This window comes from Akebia trifoliata, chromosome 3, assembly GCF_017979445.1.
Source record: "Akebia trifoliata isolate Shusen 1 chromosome 3, ASM1797944v1, whole genome shotgun sequence".
Taxonomy (NCBI): Eukaryota; Viridiplantae; Streptophyta; class Magnoliopsida; order Ranunculales; family Lardizabalaceae; genus Akebia; species Akebia trifoliata.
In genome coordinates this window covers 25,063,891-25,083,721 of record NC_141377.1, presented here as the reverse complement: position 1 = coordinate 25,083,721, position 19,831 = coordinate 25,063,891, and the positions used below count along the sequence as shown (strand labels likewise).

Below are 19,831 nucleotides of genomic sequence, written 5' to 3'. Positions count from 1 at the left end.
AAGATTTCAAATCTTACTTAGGGTCTTGAGCTCACATACTCCATCCAAAAATATGATTCGATGTCATGGAGATGCAAAGGAAGAGATTTTAAGAACTTTGGCCTTTGTCTATTTTCAACACTTTGGAAGAAGCTCAAAACATTTTTGTTTTGTTTTGTTTTGAATATGAGATTTTTCATGAAATCTAGAAGGTTGTGATATTAGATTGCCAATGTGGCAATCTATGAGGGCTAAACGACTCTTAGTAAGAATTGAAATCTTACTAAGTTAATAAGTAAAGTGTTTTTCAATTGAATAAGGCTACAATTGACTTTGAAATCAAAATCCGACAGATATTATGAATCTATATCAGAATTCAAAGTCCGACAGATATTATGAATTGATATCAGAATTCTTATCTTATTAGATGTTTGACTAATCAATTTTTGAATAATATCTGAATTCTTACCTTATTGGATATCTTAATTTTAAATTTGCTTTTGAAACTGTTGACATAGAAGTGTGTACAAAATCGTTGATGCTTTTCACTTGTATTTTGAAGAAAAAAATCTATGGTTCTATGCACACCTCCAAGTCTGGTCAGTGTCAAATGCAGTCCTACGAAATCCCATTAGCATTTTACTAAACTTAATTGTGGAAAAGATATTTCGTAACATTTGAACTAACTACGTATTTGGTAGCAAAGCCTATAAATGGACATCTATAAAAAAAAGAATAGAATCAGGCTAACCTGACTAAATATGTAAGATTTCAAATCTTACTAAGGATCATGAGCTTACATTGTGGAATCCAAAAAGATGATCCAATGCCATGGGAATATTAACAAGAGTTATTTTTCATCATTCAATTTTAATTTTAAATTTGGGAGTTTGATAGCCAACCATTTTCAATACCTTGGATATATATATATATATAGGTGGCATTCGACTCACAATCTTAGGTTCACAAAATGTTACCAAAACGTTTGTCTTATATGGCTTAGAAATTTCAAATTAGGCTAATTTTTTATGAAGAAGATCTTTATCGTGAGGAGATCATCCTCACAAAAAATCAACCAAATCTGAAACTTCTAAGTCCATTAAAAGTAGTTTTAGAATTGTGAGCGATGGATTATTTATCGAAAATTTGTAAATCATTTTTGATGGACTTAAAAGTTTCAGATTTGGTTTATTTTTTGTGAGAATGATCTTTTTTCCATTGAGATCATCCTCACAAAAATCAGTCCAATCCGAAACTTTTAAAACACATAGTACAAAACTTTTGTGAGCATTTTGTGAGCTTAATATTGTGAGTCGAATGCCACCTACATGTATATGTATATATATAAGGGGCGTTCGACAACCAACATTAGAGAGCCAAAATTTGTCTTATTTGGCCTAAAAGTTTTGGATTGCACTCATTTTTTATAAGGATTGATCAGGGTCTAGAAATTGGTTTCTAGAGCCCTTATTGCATGAGTTTTACAGATAAATTGCATACTAAATCCCTTTATTAAATATAATGTATTGTTAGTCCATATTTCTCATAGATTTCCATTTTATAATGCATATTAAAAATAATTATTTTTAATTTTTTGTAATAAGAAAAGATCGTAAATTTTCGAAAATTATTCAGAAGAAATGAAGCATGCATTGTGATCAAGGACCTGGGAGCAGCCAACTGACCAAGACCCAAGTCCAATGGGCCCAAGTTGACCTTGGCTCCCAAGTTGACTAGTGTGGTGCGGTCAAGGTAGTGAGTCAGACTTCAGAAAAATCATTGAAGACTGGCGGCTGAAAATCATTCTTAATGGACTAGGGTTTATGGATTTGTGCAACCAAGGAAAGTTTTCAAAACTCTAATTCTCTTAGAAACTCTAATCTGATATCTATAAATAAGAGACATACTAGAGTTTAAAGATATCTAGATATTAGAATAATAGTAACATTTCTTTTCTATTTTGTTTTTAGTTTTTATTTGGAAGAAGGAGTTGCAATCGAAGAACCCATACCAATTTCAAATTCCAAGAAGCAATAAAATATTCATATTTCTCTCATCTCTTTTATCTCTTTTACATCATGTTTATTTTACTTTACTTTATTGTTCTTGCAATGATTATCAACTAACTTCTCCGTTAGATTGATTGAAGAAGCAGAAGCAAGCTTTTATCAATATTTTTTACTATTCTCATGATAATTATTTTAATCGTTTTATTGTGATAGTTTTTAAGTAAATATTATCAAATTAAATATTGACTGTTTATCAAGTTTTGATAATTCATTCTTTGATAAGTTCAAGATTAACTATGCTCCACAGAGAACAATTAATATCTATCCCATAATCTTAGCTTAATATATTAATCATATACTTTCAATCTCTTTTCTAATGTAACTGTTTGACTTTCCGATCCACAAACATTAGCTTTGTTTAGTGGATTGAAATAAATAGAAGATAGTAAATCATTGATAAAGTTTGTAAAGGTAGATTTGACTGATCAATACTTCTCCATAATGTTTTAAGTCTTTGTTTTTAGTGTTTTCTTTTAGATAATTTCTCTCGAAAACTGTTTTACTCATTTGCGTAAATTGAATTGTTTTTATGGTGAAAATATAATTGGATTTACATTGTCTCTGTGGATTGAGCCTTACTTGCCGAGGTTTTATTTTGTTCTTTATTTTTATCATAATCTACAACTCAAAACAAATTGGAGCCGCTATCGGGGACAATGATATAATCCAATATCTTTTATCTGGAAATTTGATTCGATTTTTTGTCGATCAAAATTTTTATTTTAAAAAATTTTGAAAAAAAATACTTTGCTAGACTCCTGAATCAATACAAACAAAACCCTAAAATTTGAGCAAATTTTATCAAAAATTTACCGTTGCATCTTAGTCAACTAGGGTACCACAGTAAAATGTCGAGATTCGTGCTTAAAATTTTTATAGAATTTTTCTTCAGACTTTTGGATATGTAGACACCTCATCTTTTTGCATCCGCCTGATTAATCAACTCGTCAACCCGATCGTAACGGTTCCCAATGATGGATGTTTATTCCAATGCTTTATTTTGTTACCAGATATGTTTCAGAAATTCGGATGAGGTATCTTGAACTGACAAAGCCTTAGAAATCACGCTACGCTAGGAAAATACGACTCTAGAAACATAGAAATCATCATTTTACAAAATCACTAAAAAAAATTAAATTATCAAAATACCCCTAACATCAAAAGATCCCTAGAGCCTACGTTACGCTTAGGAAAATCCATTCGAACACATAAAATAACAAATCGAAACCAAATAAATCATTTAGCCAATTTTCACAGAATTTGACAAAATTACGAAAATGCCCCTCATAAAGTTCACGATCATTTCACAAAAAAAACTTCATAAATGACACAAACCAATATTTTCATTGAATTCCTTACGAAAAATCGATTCTAAAACATCTTAGAACATCAAAAACTGACTTAAAACGCGAAAAGTCCTCTCCGAGGGTAAAACGATAATTTCACAATTTTCATAATTAAAATTTTCAAAATTAATATATAAAATATTAAATAATTAAAGTGAAACATTAATGAAATTAATTTAAAATTTTGAACTAAAAAATCGATCAATCAGGCTCTCAGGCAAAATTATTGAGGGTTCGCAAGATATTTCTTCAAGGACTCCTCCATTTGGGGGTCCAAAGAATTAAAGATATAATAAAGGGGGGTTCTCCAAAAAATTAAAGTCAACCAAGCAAGACTAAAGTCAAGATATTAAAGTCAATCAAGTAAGACTAAAGTCAAAATTAAAGTCGATTAAGTAAGATTAAAGTCAAGATATTAAAGTCAATCAATTAAGACTAAAGTCAAAATCTTAAAGTCAACCAAATAAGACCAAAAGTCAAAATCCTAATAGAGTTCTAATTAAATAATAACTCTATTTAATAGAATTCTAACTAAAATGTAACTCTACTTAAAACAATTCTAATTAAAATACAACTCTACCTAAAATAATTTTAACTAAAATACAACTCTAACTAAAAGAATTCTAATTAAATACTAATTCTATCTAAATCAACCCTTAAAAAAAATCTATAAATAGAGGTCCTCACACCCTATTTTCGTATCAAATCATAAATCCTAGGAAAAGTAGGTTAAGAAGCCTCCCCTACCTTCCCAAAACCCTAATTTTGAAGCCCTAACTCCTTACCTTACACCCATACCTCAACTTTAGTTCAAAAAACACCTAAAAACCTTTTCAAAACACCTTCAAATCCATAAGAAAAATTAAAAAACTCACAAATCTAAGAAAAAGATACCTCAACTTGGAAATCAAAAATCAAATCTGGTGACGGGCGAATAGCAAGAAAATACATACGTAGCTACTCTTCGCTGATGCTGAGGGAATCGTTGTAATTGACAAGGTAACTTTCTTTTATATTTTTTTTATTATAATTATTTGTTATTTTTTGTCTATTTTGCAATGTAACCGATTTTTGGGAAAAAGTAGAGACCGGCACTTGCCAGGCGGGTTGGTGCCTAACACCTTTCAACCCCGTAACGTGATCCCCGGACCCGTATTTTCTTTCGTAGATTAGTTGTCTTTATTTTTAGAGTCAATGATCGGTTCCTAGACCGTAATAACTAGGTGGCGACTCCCAAACCTCAAAGGTCAAAAGCGAATCCGCGCACCCTACGGATCGAGAGCGCTTTCAGGGTCACTACAAAATATGAGGTATTTAGGGACGATTTTAAACTGCCACCAATATCAATTAAATCGCCTCCAATATATTTAAGGGTGGTTTAGTCAAACCACCCACTATAGTGACGTCGCTAATTACTTTTAGTGGCCGACTAAGGACGGTTTTAACACCGCCTCTTGAAAGTGCCCTCGATCCGCGAGGTGCGCGGATCCAATTTTGACCTTTGAGGTTTGGGAGTCGTCACCTAGTTATTACGGTCTAAGATCCAAACTTTGACTTTAAAAGGCAAATAAACTAATTTATGAAAGAAAAATATGGGTTCGAGGATCACGTTATGGGGTTGGAAGGTGTTAGGCACCAACCCTGCCTGGCAAACGCCGGTTTCTACTAATTTTCAAATAAAACTACATTGTTAATAAGACTTAAATAACAATAAAAAAATAAAAATACTCACTTTTTTCGAGCGCAACGATTTTGTTCCCTCAGATCTGATAAAATCGCTCATTGTACCGTACTCCTTGCTTCGTTCTGTCTCTGGATCTGATTTCTGATCTCTAAGACAAGGTATTTCTTTCTTAGATCTGGATTCTTTGAACTTTTTTATCGATTTTGGTGTGTTTTTGAAGGATTTCTAGGTGTTTTTCAGGCTAAAATCGAAGTATGGGTGTTAGGTAAGGAGTTGGGACTTCAAAATTAGGATTTTGGGAAGGTTGTGGAGGCTTCTTGACCTACTTTTTCTAGGATTTTTTATTTTATACGAAAATAGGGTGTGAGGACCCCTATTTATAGATTTTTTTAAAGATTGATTTAGATAGAATTAGTGTTTAATTAGAATTTTTTTAGTTAGAGTTGTATTTTAGTTAGAATTGTTTTAGGTAGAGTTGTATTTTAAATAGAATTGTTTTAGGTAGAATTATATTTTAGTTAGAATTCTATTAAATAGAGTTATTGTTTGATTAGAACTCTATTAGGATTTTGACTTTTAGTCTTATTTGATTGACTTTAAGATTTTGAGTTTAATCTTAATTGATTGACTTTAGTCTTACTTAATTACCTTTAATTTGACTTTAGTATTGCTAATTGACTTTAATACCTTGACTTTAGTCTTATTTGGTGGACTTTAATTTTTTGGAGAACCCCCTCTATTATATATTTAATTCTTTGGACCCCCAAATGGAGGGGTCCTTGAAGAAATATCTTGACAACCCTCAACAATTTTGCCTGAGAGCCTGATTGATTGATTTTTTTAATTTAAAATTTAAAATTAATTTTATTAATGTTTCACTTTAATTATTTAATATTTTATTTATTAATTTCGAAATTTTTAATTATAAAAATTATGAAATTATCGTTTTGCCCTCGAATAGGAGTTTTCGCGTTTTAAGTCGGTTTTTGATGGTCTAAGATGTTTTAGAATTGATTTTTTGTAAGGAATTCAATGGAAATATTGGTTTGTGTCATTTATGAAATTTTTTGTGTTAAATGGTCGTGAACTTTATGAGGGGCATTTTCATAATTTTATCAAATTTTGTGAAAATTGGCGAAATGATTTATTTGATTTCGATTTGTTGTTGTATGTATTTGAATGAGTTTTCCTAAGCATAATGTAGGCTCTAGGGTTGTTTTGATGTTAAGGGTATTTTGGTAATTTGATCATTTTTTTGTGATTTTTATCGTAAAGCTTCTTTTTGTCTGCAAGATGATGATTTCTATGTTTCTGGGGTCATATTTTCCTAGTGTAGCATGGTTTCTACAGTTTTATCAATTCGAGATATCTCATCCGGATTTATAAAACATATCTGGCAACAAAATAAAGTATTGGAATAAATATCCATCATTGGGAACCGTTGCAATCGGGTTAACGAATTGATTAATCAGGCGGATGCAGAATGGGGTGTCTACAGATGCCCCTCTTTGGTAGAAGGTTGAAGCAAACTAGATAGCAAATTTATTGTGGTAGATAGTGCGGTATCCAAATGCCAAAGTTAATGACAGTTCATTTTGTAGCTTGATTTAGCAATTCGTCAGGGCGTTCGGATTCTTGAGAGTAAAACTCTCCCCGAACAAAAAGGTTGTCAGGTCCTTGAATGAGAGCTCTCACTGACAGTGTCAGATCCTTGAATTTTAAAGAATTCTCCTTGACTAAAAGTGCAAGTGTGAGTGTGTCTACTGTGTGAAACTGAGTAAAAATTGAGCATAAACTAAGCATAATCTGAGCATAAACTGATTATAATCTGAGCAAAATTTGAATGTCTTACTCTACCTACCCTGAGTAAAAGAGTAATGAATTTTTTTTGGAGTCCTACTGTACCTACTCATGGTGAAAGAGTAATGAACTAATTTTTTTAATTTTTTTTTGGAAGTTCTAGTTTACCTACTCAGAGTGAAAGAGTAACGAACTAAGCTTTTTGGGAGTCCTACTCTACCTGCCTAGGGTGAAAGAGTAATGAACCAATTTTTTTTGGGAAGTTCTACTCTACGTGCCTAGGGTGAAAGAGTAATAAACTAAATTTTTTTATTTTTTTTGGGAAGTTCTACTCTACCTGCTCGGGGTGAAAGAGTAATGAACTAATTTTTTTTGTTAAGTTCTACTCTACCTACTCGGAGTGAAAGAGTACTGAACTATCTAAGTAAAATCTGAGCAAAAAATCGGTGGTATCTGGCTAAGCATAATCCAAGAAATCCCTCGGTAGCAACTGGCTAAGCATAATCCAAGAAATCCCTCGGTAGCAATTGGCTTAGCATAATCCAAGTTAACCCTTGGCGGCAACTGAGCAAAATCCAAGATAACCCTTGGCGACAACTGAGTAAAATCCAAGATAACCCCAAGCGGAAACTGAGCAAAATCCAAGTTAACCCTTAGCGGCAACTGAGCAAAATCCAAGATAACCCTTGGCGGCATTTGAGCAAAATCCAAGATACATCTGAGCAAAATCCAAGTTAACCCTTGGCGGCAACTGAGAAAAATCCAAGATAAACCTTGGCGGCATATGAGCAAAATCCAAGATAACCCTTGGCGGTAACTGAGCAAAATCCAAGATTACCCTTGACGACATCTGAGCAAAATCCAAGATAACCCTTGGCGGCAACTGAGCAAAATCCAAGATAACCCTTGGCGACATCTGAGCATAATTCCGAGAAAACCCTCAGCGGTAATTGAGCATAGTTTCGAGAAAGCCCTCGGCGGAATCTGAGCATAATTCCGAGAAAGCCCTCAGCGGCAACTGAGCATAGTTCCAAGAAAGCCCTCGGTGGCAACTGAGCATAATTCTGAGAAAGCCCTCGACGGCATTTGAGCATAATTTCGAGAAAACCCTCGGTGGTATTTGGCTGAGTAAAACTAAGAATGAAGGAATAAATCTGGGAAAGAACAATTGAAAATGAATCTGGAAAAGAGTGGTTAAATCTGGGAATGGATAGATCTCGGACAGAATGAATTCCCTATCTCCTATGTGAGATCCAAAATGCGTTTGTTTGAACCTCAAGGTTTTATCCAAAAGTTTTATGAATTTAAAACCTGGGTTTTTATTTCTTTTGAACCTCAAGGGTTTTTCGAAAAACTGTTATCAAGAGGGTAACCTTAAGATTGGGGTTCCCATTATCTTTTAGGATTAACATTGCTCAAAAACAAAATGCCCTTGGTCTGACAATAAACATGGCATTGAAAATAATTGAACATATCGTGCAAAAATTAAAAAAATGCCCCTAGTATAAGGGGGGAAACTACATATTTAGAGGAAAAAAAATGCCCCTTGTATGAAGGTTTGAAATATTTGATTACCAAAAGCGCAATAATGATCCAACTTTTAATTTTGATTAATTTTATTGAAGATTTTGAGTTAGACTCAAGATAACAAAATATTTCCTTTCGAGACTCATAGAATTCACCCTTCTCTCCATTGGTTCACTTGGGGAAGTAAAAAATTTCAGATCGATCGTAGACGATATACTTATGGCTTCTAAGTCTGTGCCTGGTTTAAGCTAAGTATTGAACTTGATTGTTCGGACTTCAAATGTTTCGGCTTGAACCTCTTGAGATTTTCTTTTATTTTTCTTTGTTGCTCTAACTTTTGCCTAGATTGCCTTTGAAGATTTTCAATCTAGCGAGCTTGCTTTTGCCTAGATTGCTTTTTCAGGTTTTTAACCTAGCATACTTTTTCTGTTTTTTTTTTCTTTACTCTGATTGTTGCCAAAGTTGTCCTTTCAGATTTTCAAACTTGCGAGCTTGCCTAAGTTGCCCTTTTCGGGTTTTCAACCTAGCAGACTTTTTCCTTTTTTTTTAAATTTATTTTTATTATTTTTATTTTTTTTTATTGCTGTTTGATCATGCTTTGTATTTTCCCTGACTTTTCGCACGGTACATAGGAGGACTTTTATAGGTAAGCTTAGGATTGGGTATAAAAAGAAATGGGTTTTGATGCTCAAAAACCTGAATGCCCCTTGTGTGGTATTTCTTTTATTTTACCTTGCATTTTCTTCCCCATTTTGAAGATATTTCTTTTTCTTTTTTTGAATTTTTTCTGGATCTTTTTGTATGGGGAAATAGATTTTTTTTTATTTTGATGTGGTCGAACCTGAAATAACTTCTTAGGTTGCCTACGTACCCCAGAATTTTGGGATCAGACCAAAACGTAGTTCGAATTTTTCCTTCCCCTAGGTTAGGTGATTGGACTAAAAGAGAAAAAAGACATCATTTTTTTTTGAAAAAACTGCAAAGAGCTAAGAAAGGAGATATTGAACTAGGTAACAGGAAAATTGATTCGGCCAAAGATGGCCTCCTTAAATGCAGTACCGTTTAATCTGGTCAAGGTTAGTTGACTCTAGTAGTTCAATCATGATCTTGAAATCTGACGATTTTTTAAGGCAGTATTTTCTTAATGAATGAATCTCTCTAATTAGGTTTGAACTTCCCTCTAGTATAAAAAATAAGTACTCGATTTTCTTTAAAATCTGATGGTTTTCCAAAGTAGTGTTTCCTTGCTAATGGATTAATCTCTCCAATTAAGTTCAGACTTCCTCCTATGGTCGATGAGGGATGGTCAATTTTCTTCGAAGTCAGATGGTTGAATCCTTGACTTGTAAGTAGTGAACTTTGACCTTCATGCGGGTGACTATTCTTTGATAAATTTGTACGTGGTACAAAATTCTAAGTTGTTTAGCTCTTCATACCCAATGACGAACCTAGTCTGTTTCTAGTAATTGATTTTCCATCAAGACCTTGAGACATGGAATTCCCTTTCAACTGGTAAGACTGTTTCTGTACCCCCATAGTGTGAATGGTAGCTTTTCTAACTAATCCTGGTGTGATTGACACATTTTCACAATGGTTATTTTGAGACTATTATTAGTTGCTTGCTTCAACCGCTCTATTAATCTGAGGACGATAGGGAGATGATACCAAATCTTGAACTTTGAACATAGATCAGAGATCAATTTCGCTTCAACCATTTCATTAGTCTGAGAATGTAATCTATTTTAGGAGCTCTACCATGTTGAGAAGTCTAGCACTGATACATTTTGTAACATCTTCCTTGATCTCATTTTATCAAGTCAATATCTAATCTGTGTCAGACAAAACCCAAGCTTGCACCTAACACATCCTCATAGGCCCATGCGAACAAGTCTTTTGAAATTTTTGAGAAAATTTATTATCCCCTTGTGTTCCTCCAGGGATAGAATGGTTTCTATTTGAATCTCTTTAGGAATTAATTTCTGTTCTGAGGTTAATGACCTTTGCTTTCGTGAGCCCGACTCTTATATTCTTGTTCAGGAGAAAAATATATCCTTGAAGCTAGATTATTAGTTAATTCGTTAATGCGCTTGAGGTATTCAAAAATTTCCTTTATCCAATCAAATTCAGATGGGGTGACAAATACCTCTATGACTCGACAAACTAACTCGACTCAACAGAAAAAAGAGTCGACTCAAAAAGAAGACATGACCTTGTTGAAAAAAGGGACTCGAACTAACCTAAGTAGCTCATGAAAACTCAAGACTACCCACAACGGGCTTGATTAGGACTAAGGATTGAGACATTGCTTACAACCAGCATGACTGAGGTACTGTGATCTTCAAAGAAAAATTGGACGATGTTGAGAAATTTTGAGGTCATTTCTGACTGTTGACTTGATATTGACATTTACTCTAACTGACCGAATTTACAACCCTAGCTAGACGATGGTTGATTAAGCTTAGATACAATGATAACCTAGTAAACCTATCAAATATGGATTATCAATTCCAGTGTTACCCCATTGATAATATTTTAAATGAATCTTAAGATTTTATTGAATTATTTACACCAATCCATTAAACAATTCATCCATAAAAGGAAAATAATTTTATTGCACTCTTGAAAATTATTGAAAAATAATGTTTTTATTGATTAATAATTTTCACAAACATATTTCAATAATTTTTAATGCAAAAATAGATATTTTGTAAATCATTTTTTCTTTGAAAAATATTTTTCTTCTTTTTTTTTTTTTTTGGAAAATATTTTCTTTTAGAAAACGTTTTTGGGAAAGCATTTTTTTTTGAAAAATCTTATTCTTCTGGAAAATATTTTATTTTTGAAAAGCATTTCTCTTCAGGAAAACATTTTTCTTTTTTTAAAATAGGTTAAAAATCCAAATTAGAAAAAAGTTTGAATTTCATTTTGATTCAAATTGCTCGGCCTATAATGATCGTTGGATCGAGATGGACTGGGTCAAGTTTAAAATGGATTTTTTATTGGGTTGGTGTACCTAGTGATACTGTAATTTCAAATCAGGTTAAACAACAAAAAATTTATCCTTGAGGACAAACCCGTACATTCCTGATCTCACCATTCATATACATTCATCTCATCATTCATATGCATTCTAATATCATCATTCACATACATTCATCTTATCATTCACATGCGTTCTGATCTCATCATTCACATACATTCATCATTCACAAGGTCTCATTCAATGAACAACCTGGGAACACCCACGATAAGTTCGAGTTGTGGCATACATGGGAGATTTCTAGACTCTAAGCTTACTATATGCAATGCATTTTTATCTAACCACCCTTTTCCAAGTACACCTATACACCTCTCGAGCGTACTCAATCAGACGGTACGTGGTGACTTGGTTTGATATACCGTATAAGTGATAATTTAAAATCTCAACTCACTTTTCTGAAGTCAAAAATAGTCAGTTCGATCCCCAGTTGAGAGGTGGCACACAATACTGAGCAAGGGCCCACTTAAATACCTCTCGTCTAGAATAGACGTAGTCTATCCCCTTCGTACAGTAGAGTACATTAGGGTAGGATCTCCCTTAAGCACCGATTTTGACCAAGAAGTGCAATTGATATACTTGGATTATCTTTTATATACCTATGGGTACGAATCAAGAGTTGTAGCTTTCATAAATGGTTTGGCATCCCACGAAGGGACCGACCACGTACTAGTACTACGTTGGCAATCGGGATATGTGACTGTGTGGCTCACAATAGGTCAAAAGCTCAGGTCGCTCCAGCCTAGGTGTATCAATATACCTTTCAAAGTCATCTGATCAGACGGTACTGATGTCCCAGTTTGATATACCCTAAGGTACGTGACTGGAGTTGTGATTTTCATGAATGACGTCGCATCTCCGAAGAGATCGGGCCACGCACTAGTGCCACGTTGGGTATATAGGACGTGTAAGTGTGCAAAACAGTAAACGTGCATGTGGTATGTGCAAAATAGGGTGGGGTGTGCCTGGGGCCTTTTTTAAATAGATTAAGTCATGGGTCCAATTAAACCATACAAGAGAGGATATTAAATCATACAAGTATAGGCATACATTGATAAAAAACATATTCATATAGTTCAATTTAAGATTTAAACATGCACATCTCCTACATACATCAATTATGGTAGATCAATTAATGAGTACTGCATATAATAATCAATTAGATCCAATCATTGCAATAGACACAATTTTTGTAATTTTATGGTCCAATCAAGGGTTGCTTTGGGTGATCCTAAATAAATTGAGATTCCAATAGATGTTACATTGATGATAGAATGATAATTGTTGAGACGAGGAGTAATGAATTCTCTTTTTTTTTTTAATTATAAAAAAAAAACTAGAAACACATCCCAAAAGAAAATCAAAGAGAAAGATCTTAGTGCCAAATGAGCTCGCTCTCAGGAACATTAACTGTGTTAACATAAGATAAATTTGGATTTTCTGTGAATTAGGAAAATACAATCTGAACTTGCATCGATGATATCTAAGGTTCTCAATAACGAAATCGAGTGAATTCAGATTCTAAATTAATCTACTCAATGGGATCTACGTTTTATTAAAAGGTGCTCAGACCTAATTCTGACTAGAATATTTTGTAAAAACGTTTTAACATTACTGTCCCAACCTTCATTCAGCAACAATTCTAGATTTACATATTGAACATGCATCGATGGTATCCAAGGCTCCCGATAACAAAATTGAGTGAAATTAGATTCTAAATTAATCTACTTGATGAGATCTACGTTTTATTAAAGGTACCCAGACTTAATTCTTATTACAATATTCTGTAAAAACATTTTAACATTAGTGTCCCAATCTTCATTCAACAGAAATTCCAGATTTACAGATTGAACTTGCATCAATGATATCTAAGGCTCCCAATAACGAAATTGAGTGCATTCAAGTTCTAAATTAATCTACTTGATAAGATCTACGTTTTATTAAAGGTGCTTAGACCTAATTCTGACTAGAATGTTCCGTAAAAATATTTTAACATTGCTGTCCCAACCTTCATTTAGCAACAATTCCAGATTTACATATTGAACTTGCATCGATGATATCCAAGGCACCCGATAACGAAATCGAGTGAATTCAGATTCTAAATTAATCTACTCAATGGGATCTACGTTTTATTAATAGGTGCCCAGACTTAATTCTCACTAAAATATTCTATAAAAATATTTTAACATTGCTGTCCCAACCTTTATCATTCCATCCTTTTCATATGTCTATTTGAATCTCTCATTATTTAGGGGTCATAAAAAAGTGGACCCTTAATTGGACAAAAGTACAATACCCAAAATCATCCACAATCAAGCCACAAAAATAAATAAATAAATAATTAAAATAAATCGAACTAAAAAAAAATTAGGTTATCTTGGCAATGTTCCCATACTTGGGATTTTTCAAGTCTGATGCTCAATAGTCCCCAGTGGAGTAGCCACTGAAAATGCCCTCGATCCGCGGGGCGCGCAGATCTGCTTTTGACCTTTGAGGTTTGGGAGTCGCCACCTAGTTATTATGGTTTAAGAACCAAACTTTGACTTTAAAAGGTAAATAAACTAATCTACGAAAGAAAAATACGAGTCCGGGGATCACGTTACGGGGTTGGAAGGTGTTAGGCACCAACCTCACCCGACAAACGTCGGTCTCTACTAATTCTCAAATAAAATTACATTGCTAATAAGACCTAAATAATAATAAAAAAATAAAAATACTCACCTTTTTTGAACGCAACGATTTTGTTCCCTCAGATATGATAAAACCGCTCCTTGTACCATACTCCTTGCTTCGTTCTATCTCTAGATCTGATTTCTGATCTCCAAGGAAAGGTATCTCTTTCTTAGATCTGGATTCTTCTAAATTTTTTTATGGATTTTGGGGTGTTTTTGAAGGACTTCTAGGTGTTTTTCAGGCTAAAATCGAAGTATGGGTGTTAGGTAAGGAGTTGGGGCTTCAAAATTAGGGTTTTGGGAAGGTTGTGGAGACTTCTTGACCTACTTTTTCTAGGTTTTTTCTTTTATACAAAAATAGGGTGTGGGGACCCCTATTTATAGATTTTTTTAAAGGTTGATTTAGATAGAATTATTGTTTAATTAGAATTCTTTTAGTTAGAGTTGTAGTTTAGTTAGAATTGTTTTAGGTAGAGTTGTATTTTAATTAGAATTGTTTTAGGTAGAATTATATTTTACTTAAAATTCTATTAAATAGAGTTATTATTTAATTAGAACTCTACTAGGGTTTTGACTTTTGATCTTATTTGATTGACTTTAGTCTTAATTGATTGACTTTAATATCTTGACTTTAGTTTTACTTAATTGACTTTAATTTTGACTTTAGTTTTACTTGGTTGACATTAATACCTTGACTTTAGTCTTGGTTGGTTGACTTTAATTTTTTGGAGAACCCCCCTCTATTATATCTTTAATTCTTTGGGACCCCAAATGGAGGGGTCCTTGAAGAAATATCTTGGCAACCCTCAACAATTTTGCCTGAGAGTTTGATTGATCGATTTTTTTAGTTTAAAATTTTAAATTAATTTGATTAATGTTTCACTTTAATTATTTAATATTTTATTTATTAATTTCTAAAATTTTAATTATAAAAATTTTGAAATTACCGTTTTACCCTCGAAGATGACTTTTCGCTTTTTAAGTCAGTTTTTAATGTTCTAGGATGTTTTAGAATCAATTTTTCATAAGGAATTCAATGGAGATATTGGTTTGTGTCATTTATGAAATTGTTTGTGTGAAACGGTCGTGAACTTTATGAGGGGCATTTTCTTAATTTTGTCAAATTCTGTGAAAATTGGCGAAATGATTTATTTGATTTCGATTTGTTGTTTTATGTGTTTGAGTGAGTTTTCCTAAGCGTAATGTAGGCTCTAGGATTGTTTTGATGTTAGGGGTATTTTGATAATTTGATAATTTTTTAGTGATTTTTATCGTAAAACTTCTTTTTATTTACAAGATGATGATTTCTATGTTTCTGGGGTCATATTTTCTTAGCGTAACATAGTTTCTATAGTTTTGTCAGTTCGAGATACCTTATCCGGATTTCTGAAACATATCTGACAACCAAATAAAGCATTGGAATAAACATCCATCATTGGGAACCGTTGCAATCGGGTTGACGAATTGATTAATCAGGCGGATGCAAAAATGGGGTGTCTACACCTCTAAATAATGATTTAAGGGCATTTTTTACATTTTTAGAGGCTTTTTGAAAATCGCCTCTAATAATAATAATTTAATGACTGTTTAAAAACCGCTTCTAAAGAATATGATTTAAGGGCGGTTCTTATATTTTTAGAGGCTATTTTAAAACTGCCTCTAATAATAATAATTTTAATGACGGTTTAAAAACCGCTTCTAAAGAATATGATTTTAGGGCGATTCTTATATTTTAGAGGCAATTTGAAAACTGCCTCTAAAAATAATAATTTAAGGGTAGTTTTAAAACCGCCTATAAATATTGATATTTAGGGGCGATTTTTTATATTTTAGAGGCAGTTTATATAGAGACAATTTGAAAACCGCCCCTAATAACAAATTAATTTTATAAAAAACAACATTAGAGGCAGTTTAAAATCGCCTTTTATATTGTAAAAAAATAATAATAAAATATTCATTCCAAAATAAAACCTACAATTATATAAATAAAAAGAGCTGCTATTGGCACTACAAATTTCACTTATCACTTATTTATAAAAAGATATCACAACCTATAAATGAATATTTTACCCATCTCAATATTATTTTCCATGAGCAGCCGAGTCAACAGAAATAAAATCTAGATCTACGGAAAAGCTATCACCTTTATGCCTTATTTTCACAAACCCATATTAAAAAAAGAAAAAATTGGAATCATAGTCAGAAATATCAGTCTCCAGAAGCTAGAGACAAGGAAAAAAATAAAGAAATTCGTCAAACATCAATGCAGAAAATTACTTATAGAAATTCAAAAGCAATAACTAGTTTATACCCAAATGAAAACAATGAAGCTAATTACAGAAACAACATAAACACAAACTCATTAGCAGTTAATACTATTAAACCACTTGTATTAACAGGAATTATGCCAAGTGCCCCTATTCTTAAATGAAACAAACAATGCCACAACTATTGCACGTGAAAACATAGAAATTTGTTGATCCTTCTGTGAAGATTTATAGTACCTCTGATTGGGAAGAGGTTTCTTAAGGGCTGATGCATCTTTATTCTGCAAACAAGAAAATAAAAGCACTCAACAAGACAAGCAGTGATGTCGGAACTAGCAAACTCTAGATAAAAATGAAATGTTCTTGAAGACATCATGACTACTTCCATTCTATTAAATTACTTAACACAATAAGAGAAATAGGATATGTATTGATAGTCCTGTGCAATGGAAATAAGAGAGATTAAAAACATGATAAGGGAGGATGTGCTTACACTTTCTCTCACATTTTCAGATTAATCAAGGAGAATCAATTTGACAAGTTTTTCTTATCTCGAGATAATGAATTTATGACAATATTTCCACGTGTCTACTAGCTAGTCTGTTATACAAAATATTAGTGAACTGGCACAACTACAATACATTTTTGCCGGGTAGGTTGAGGATGAAGGAAACATGAAACAATTACCTCCATAGATAATCCTGGTTGCGGCAACAACTTCATCACCAACATTCTCTTTGAGCCATTTCCTCAATTCGAAATGAACCTATTATATACAAAATATTTAGTGTGAGAAAATGACATGGTGGAAAAGCAGATTTTATCAATTAACAGAAAAGTTGGTCTATCCCATACAAAAGGGTTCCCACAATAGTCAACACAAGCTTCACTACTGCAACTGATAGAACATAGAACTTATGTATTTAGAACCTAAACATATAGGTCAGCATCAGATGCATTCAAAGTATTATGCATGGAAGGCCAAAAAAAAACGATGTAATTAACAATAAAATCTATAGTTTGGGCTACACCACCCATTCACTTATTCAACCTTGGCTTTGGCTTGGGCAAACTATTCGCACTAAACTCTCTCTCTCACACCCACACCTCCACCCCACCCACCACATCTCTTTCCTCTCTTTCTCTTCTTTCACCTTCCTCTCTTCTGCAAAGAGGAAATAACTTCTGGTCAAAATACAAAATCCCATTTTGTATTACAAAATATTAAACAAATTCATTTTTGGCCGAGTCAAATACCGAGCTAGGCAAACAAATAAAGAAAAAAATCTATTCAATGAGCGAAAAGAGAGAGAGGGATTCAAACCCTCGATAGTTCATTGTTCAGAACTATAACAGTTTTCAAGACACGACCTATCAACCACTCTCAGCCTTCTCTCCAAAAGATGATCTCTGTTTTATTTTTATTCCCCCAAATAGAAGATGGCCATATGAGTTCACACCAGTACTAGATTTGAAGGGCATCATACCATAGCCGTCGAGGTGAAATAGGGATCTAAAAGATCGAATGGAACGATACATAAATACATGGACAAATACATCCCTTGTGGGTTCCAAGGCATATTCCTTTAAGGTAAGGGGAGGCCTTGAGTTTTAAAACCCTATACTTGATTGAGGCCACTTAGGTGCTTTTTTATCACTTTACTTTTGTAGAGAGCTATGAGCTAATCATATTGGGGGTTTTCTGTAAAAATTTGAAAACCATAATTTACAGTTCAAAATTGATTCCCAGCTGGCCATAATACCTTGTAAATTTCATCATTTTAAGCATACATTTAAGTGTGTGATCGTTTACATCTATAAATTTTGAGGTAATTTAAAGAAAAAGTACCCTGAGGAAAAGAAAAAAATGAAGCACACAAAACAAACAATTTTTCAATAAGGGTTGTGGTGTCTAATTGATAATCCATGACCCTAATAAAAAGGAGTTATTTTACTATGGAGCTTAATTGGAGAATGATTTCAATTGTTGCTAAATTGAAGCATAAATAAGGGCTGTGGTGTCTAAAGGTTGTGTGGCTAGAGCCATTCGACTGATAATTGGTTTCTCTAGTAGTAATCCCATGTCATCACACACCAGTTATTGCTTCACTCAATCAGATATTACTGTTACTTCTAAATTTGTCCTAAAACAAAATTATATGCCTAACTCCTACTCTTTAACCTACTCTATGATAAAACTGAATAATGGTTATTTCACTCGTAGTATATTTTACAAATGTACTGATTAGAAAACCCTTTTCAGATGATCAGTGGCACCTTCAACTATATAAGACAACAAAGACATGATCTAGCTATTAAACATAATAACAGATCATCAGATAAAACATATTAGTTTCCTCTAAGCTTTGTAAATTACTTTAAGGATATACCTTAGTGATGGGTGGATGAGAAGCCTTTGCTTCAAAATCCATCTCAGGTAAGCGTGCAACCTCCACTCCGTTGTCAAATAATATGTAGGTCAGAAGTTGGCCCATGGACACTACAAGTTTGAACAAGAACTACAAATTCAGTAATAATGGGAAAAATATAAAAATCATCAATGTAATATTTGGAAATTAGTGAAGCATTACATTCAAAAGAAATACTGAACAGTATGATAATCAAAAGATGTATGGAAAAATGTGATTGTTAGATTCATTTACTGCTCAAAGATATTCCAAATTTTTCTGCAGCATTTGGGAAGAGACCAAGATCCACTATTCCAAAAGACAGATTTTTGTTTGAGTATCTGCAACAAGATAGTAATATGAGCATGCATAAAAGCAACTAGTAATGTTTCAGACAAGAAAATGAGACATACACTAAACATATGAAAAGCAGTTACAAATACATACTCCATAAGAAAGTCTTGTTTTAGTGAAAGTGCCAACTTAGTTAATTAACTAAAGAGACAGACCTGTGCAATGATGATGGGACCCCCTTGTGGTGCTAGGAGTTTCGCATTTTTAACCACATCCACAATCTTAGTAGTAAATTTTTGCATCTCCTCCTACAAATAAAAATATTAATATTTTATGAAACTGAGTTTAGGTAATGTGTTTATACTTTAAAGTCTTCTTTTGGACATGTAAAATTAAGTCAGACAGTTATTATGAGTTTAAACTAGAAAGAACCAAACATAGCAAATAAATGAAAAAAAAAAGACCTTGTAAACCGAATTGTCTATCTTTAATTTAATTCCTGGTAGATTGTGTAACCACACTGGAAATCCTCTGTTACAAGGAAAAGACATGGGTATGTATACAAGAGGTTAACTAAAAGTGATATTGAAGTGTAAAAATTTCTTGTTTTCAGTGATTTGCATAGGCATTGAAGTTCTTTGTTGATTGAAATTGCAAAATAAAATACCCATAATTCCATTCGGCAAAAACATAAGGTCCAATTCGGAGAATCGCGTAACGTCCCGCTTCTTGTATGTTTCTAAGAAAT

At 33.0% G+C, this 19,831-nt stretch overlaps 1 long non-coding RNA gene across 1 annotated transcript; it reads right to left on the bottom strand.

The window, feature by feature from the left end:
- Positions 1 to 16,355: 16,355 nt before the first annotated feature.
- LOC147406197 (uncharacterized) lies at positions 16,356 to 19,393 on the bottom strand. Its single transcript, XR_015175778.1, has 5 exons — positions 19,299 to 19,393; positions 19,045 to 19,130; positions 18,772 to 18,881; positions 17,069 to 17,147; positions 16,356 to 16,662 (listed from the first exon to the last, which is right to left on the bottom strand). It is a non-coding gene; the product is annotated as an uncharacterized LOC147406197 (long non-coding RNA).
- Positions 19,394 to 19,831: the final 438 nt, after the last annotated feature.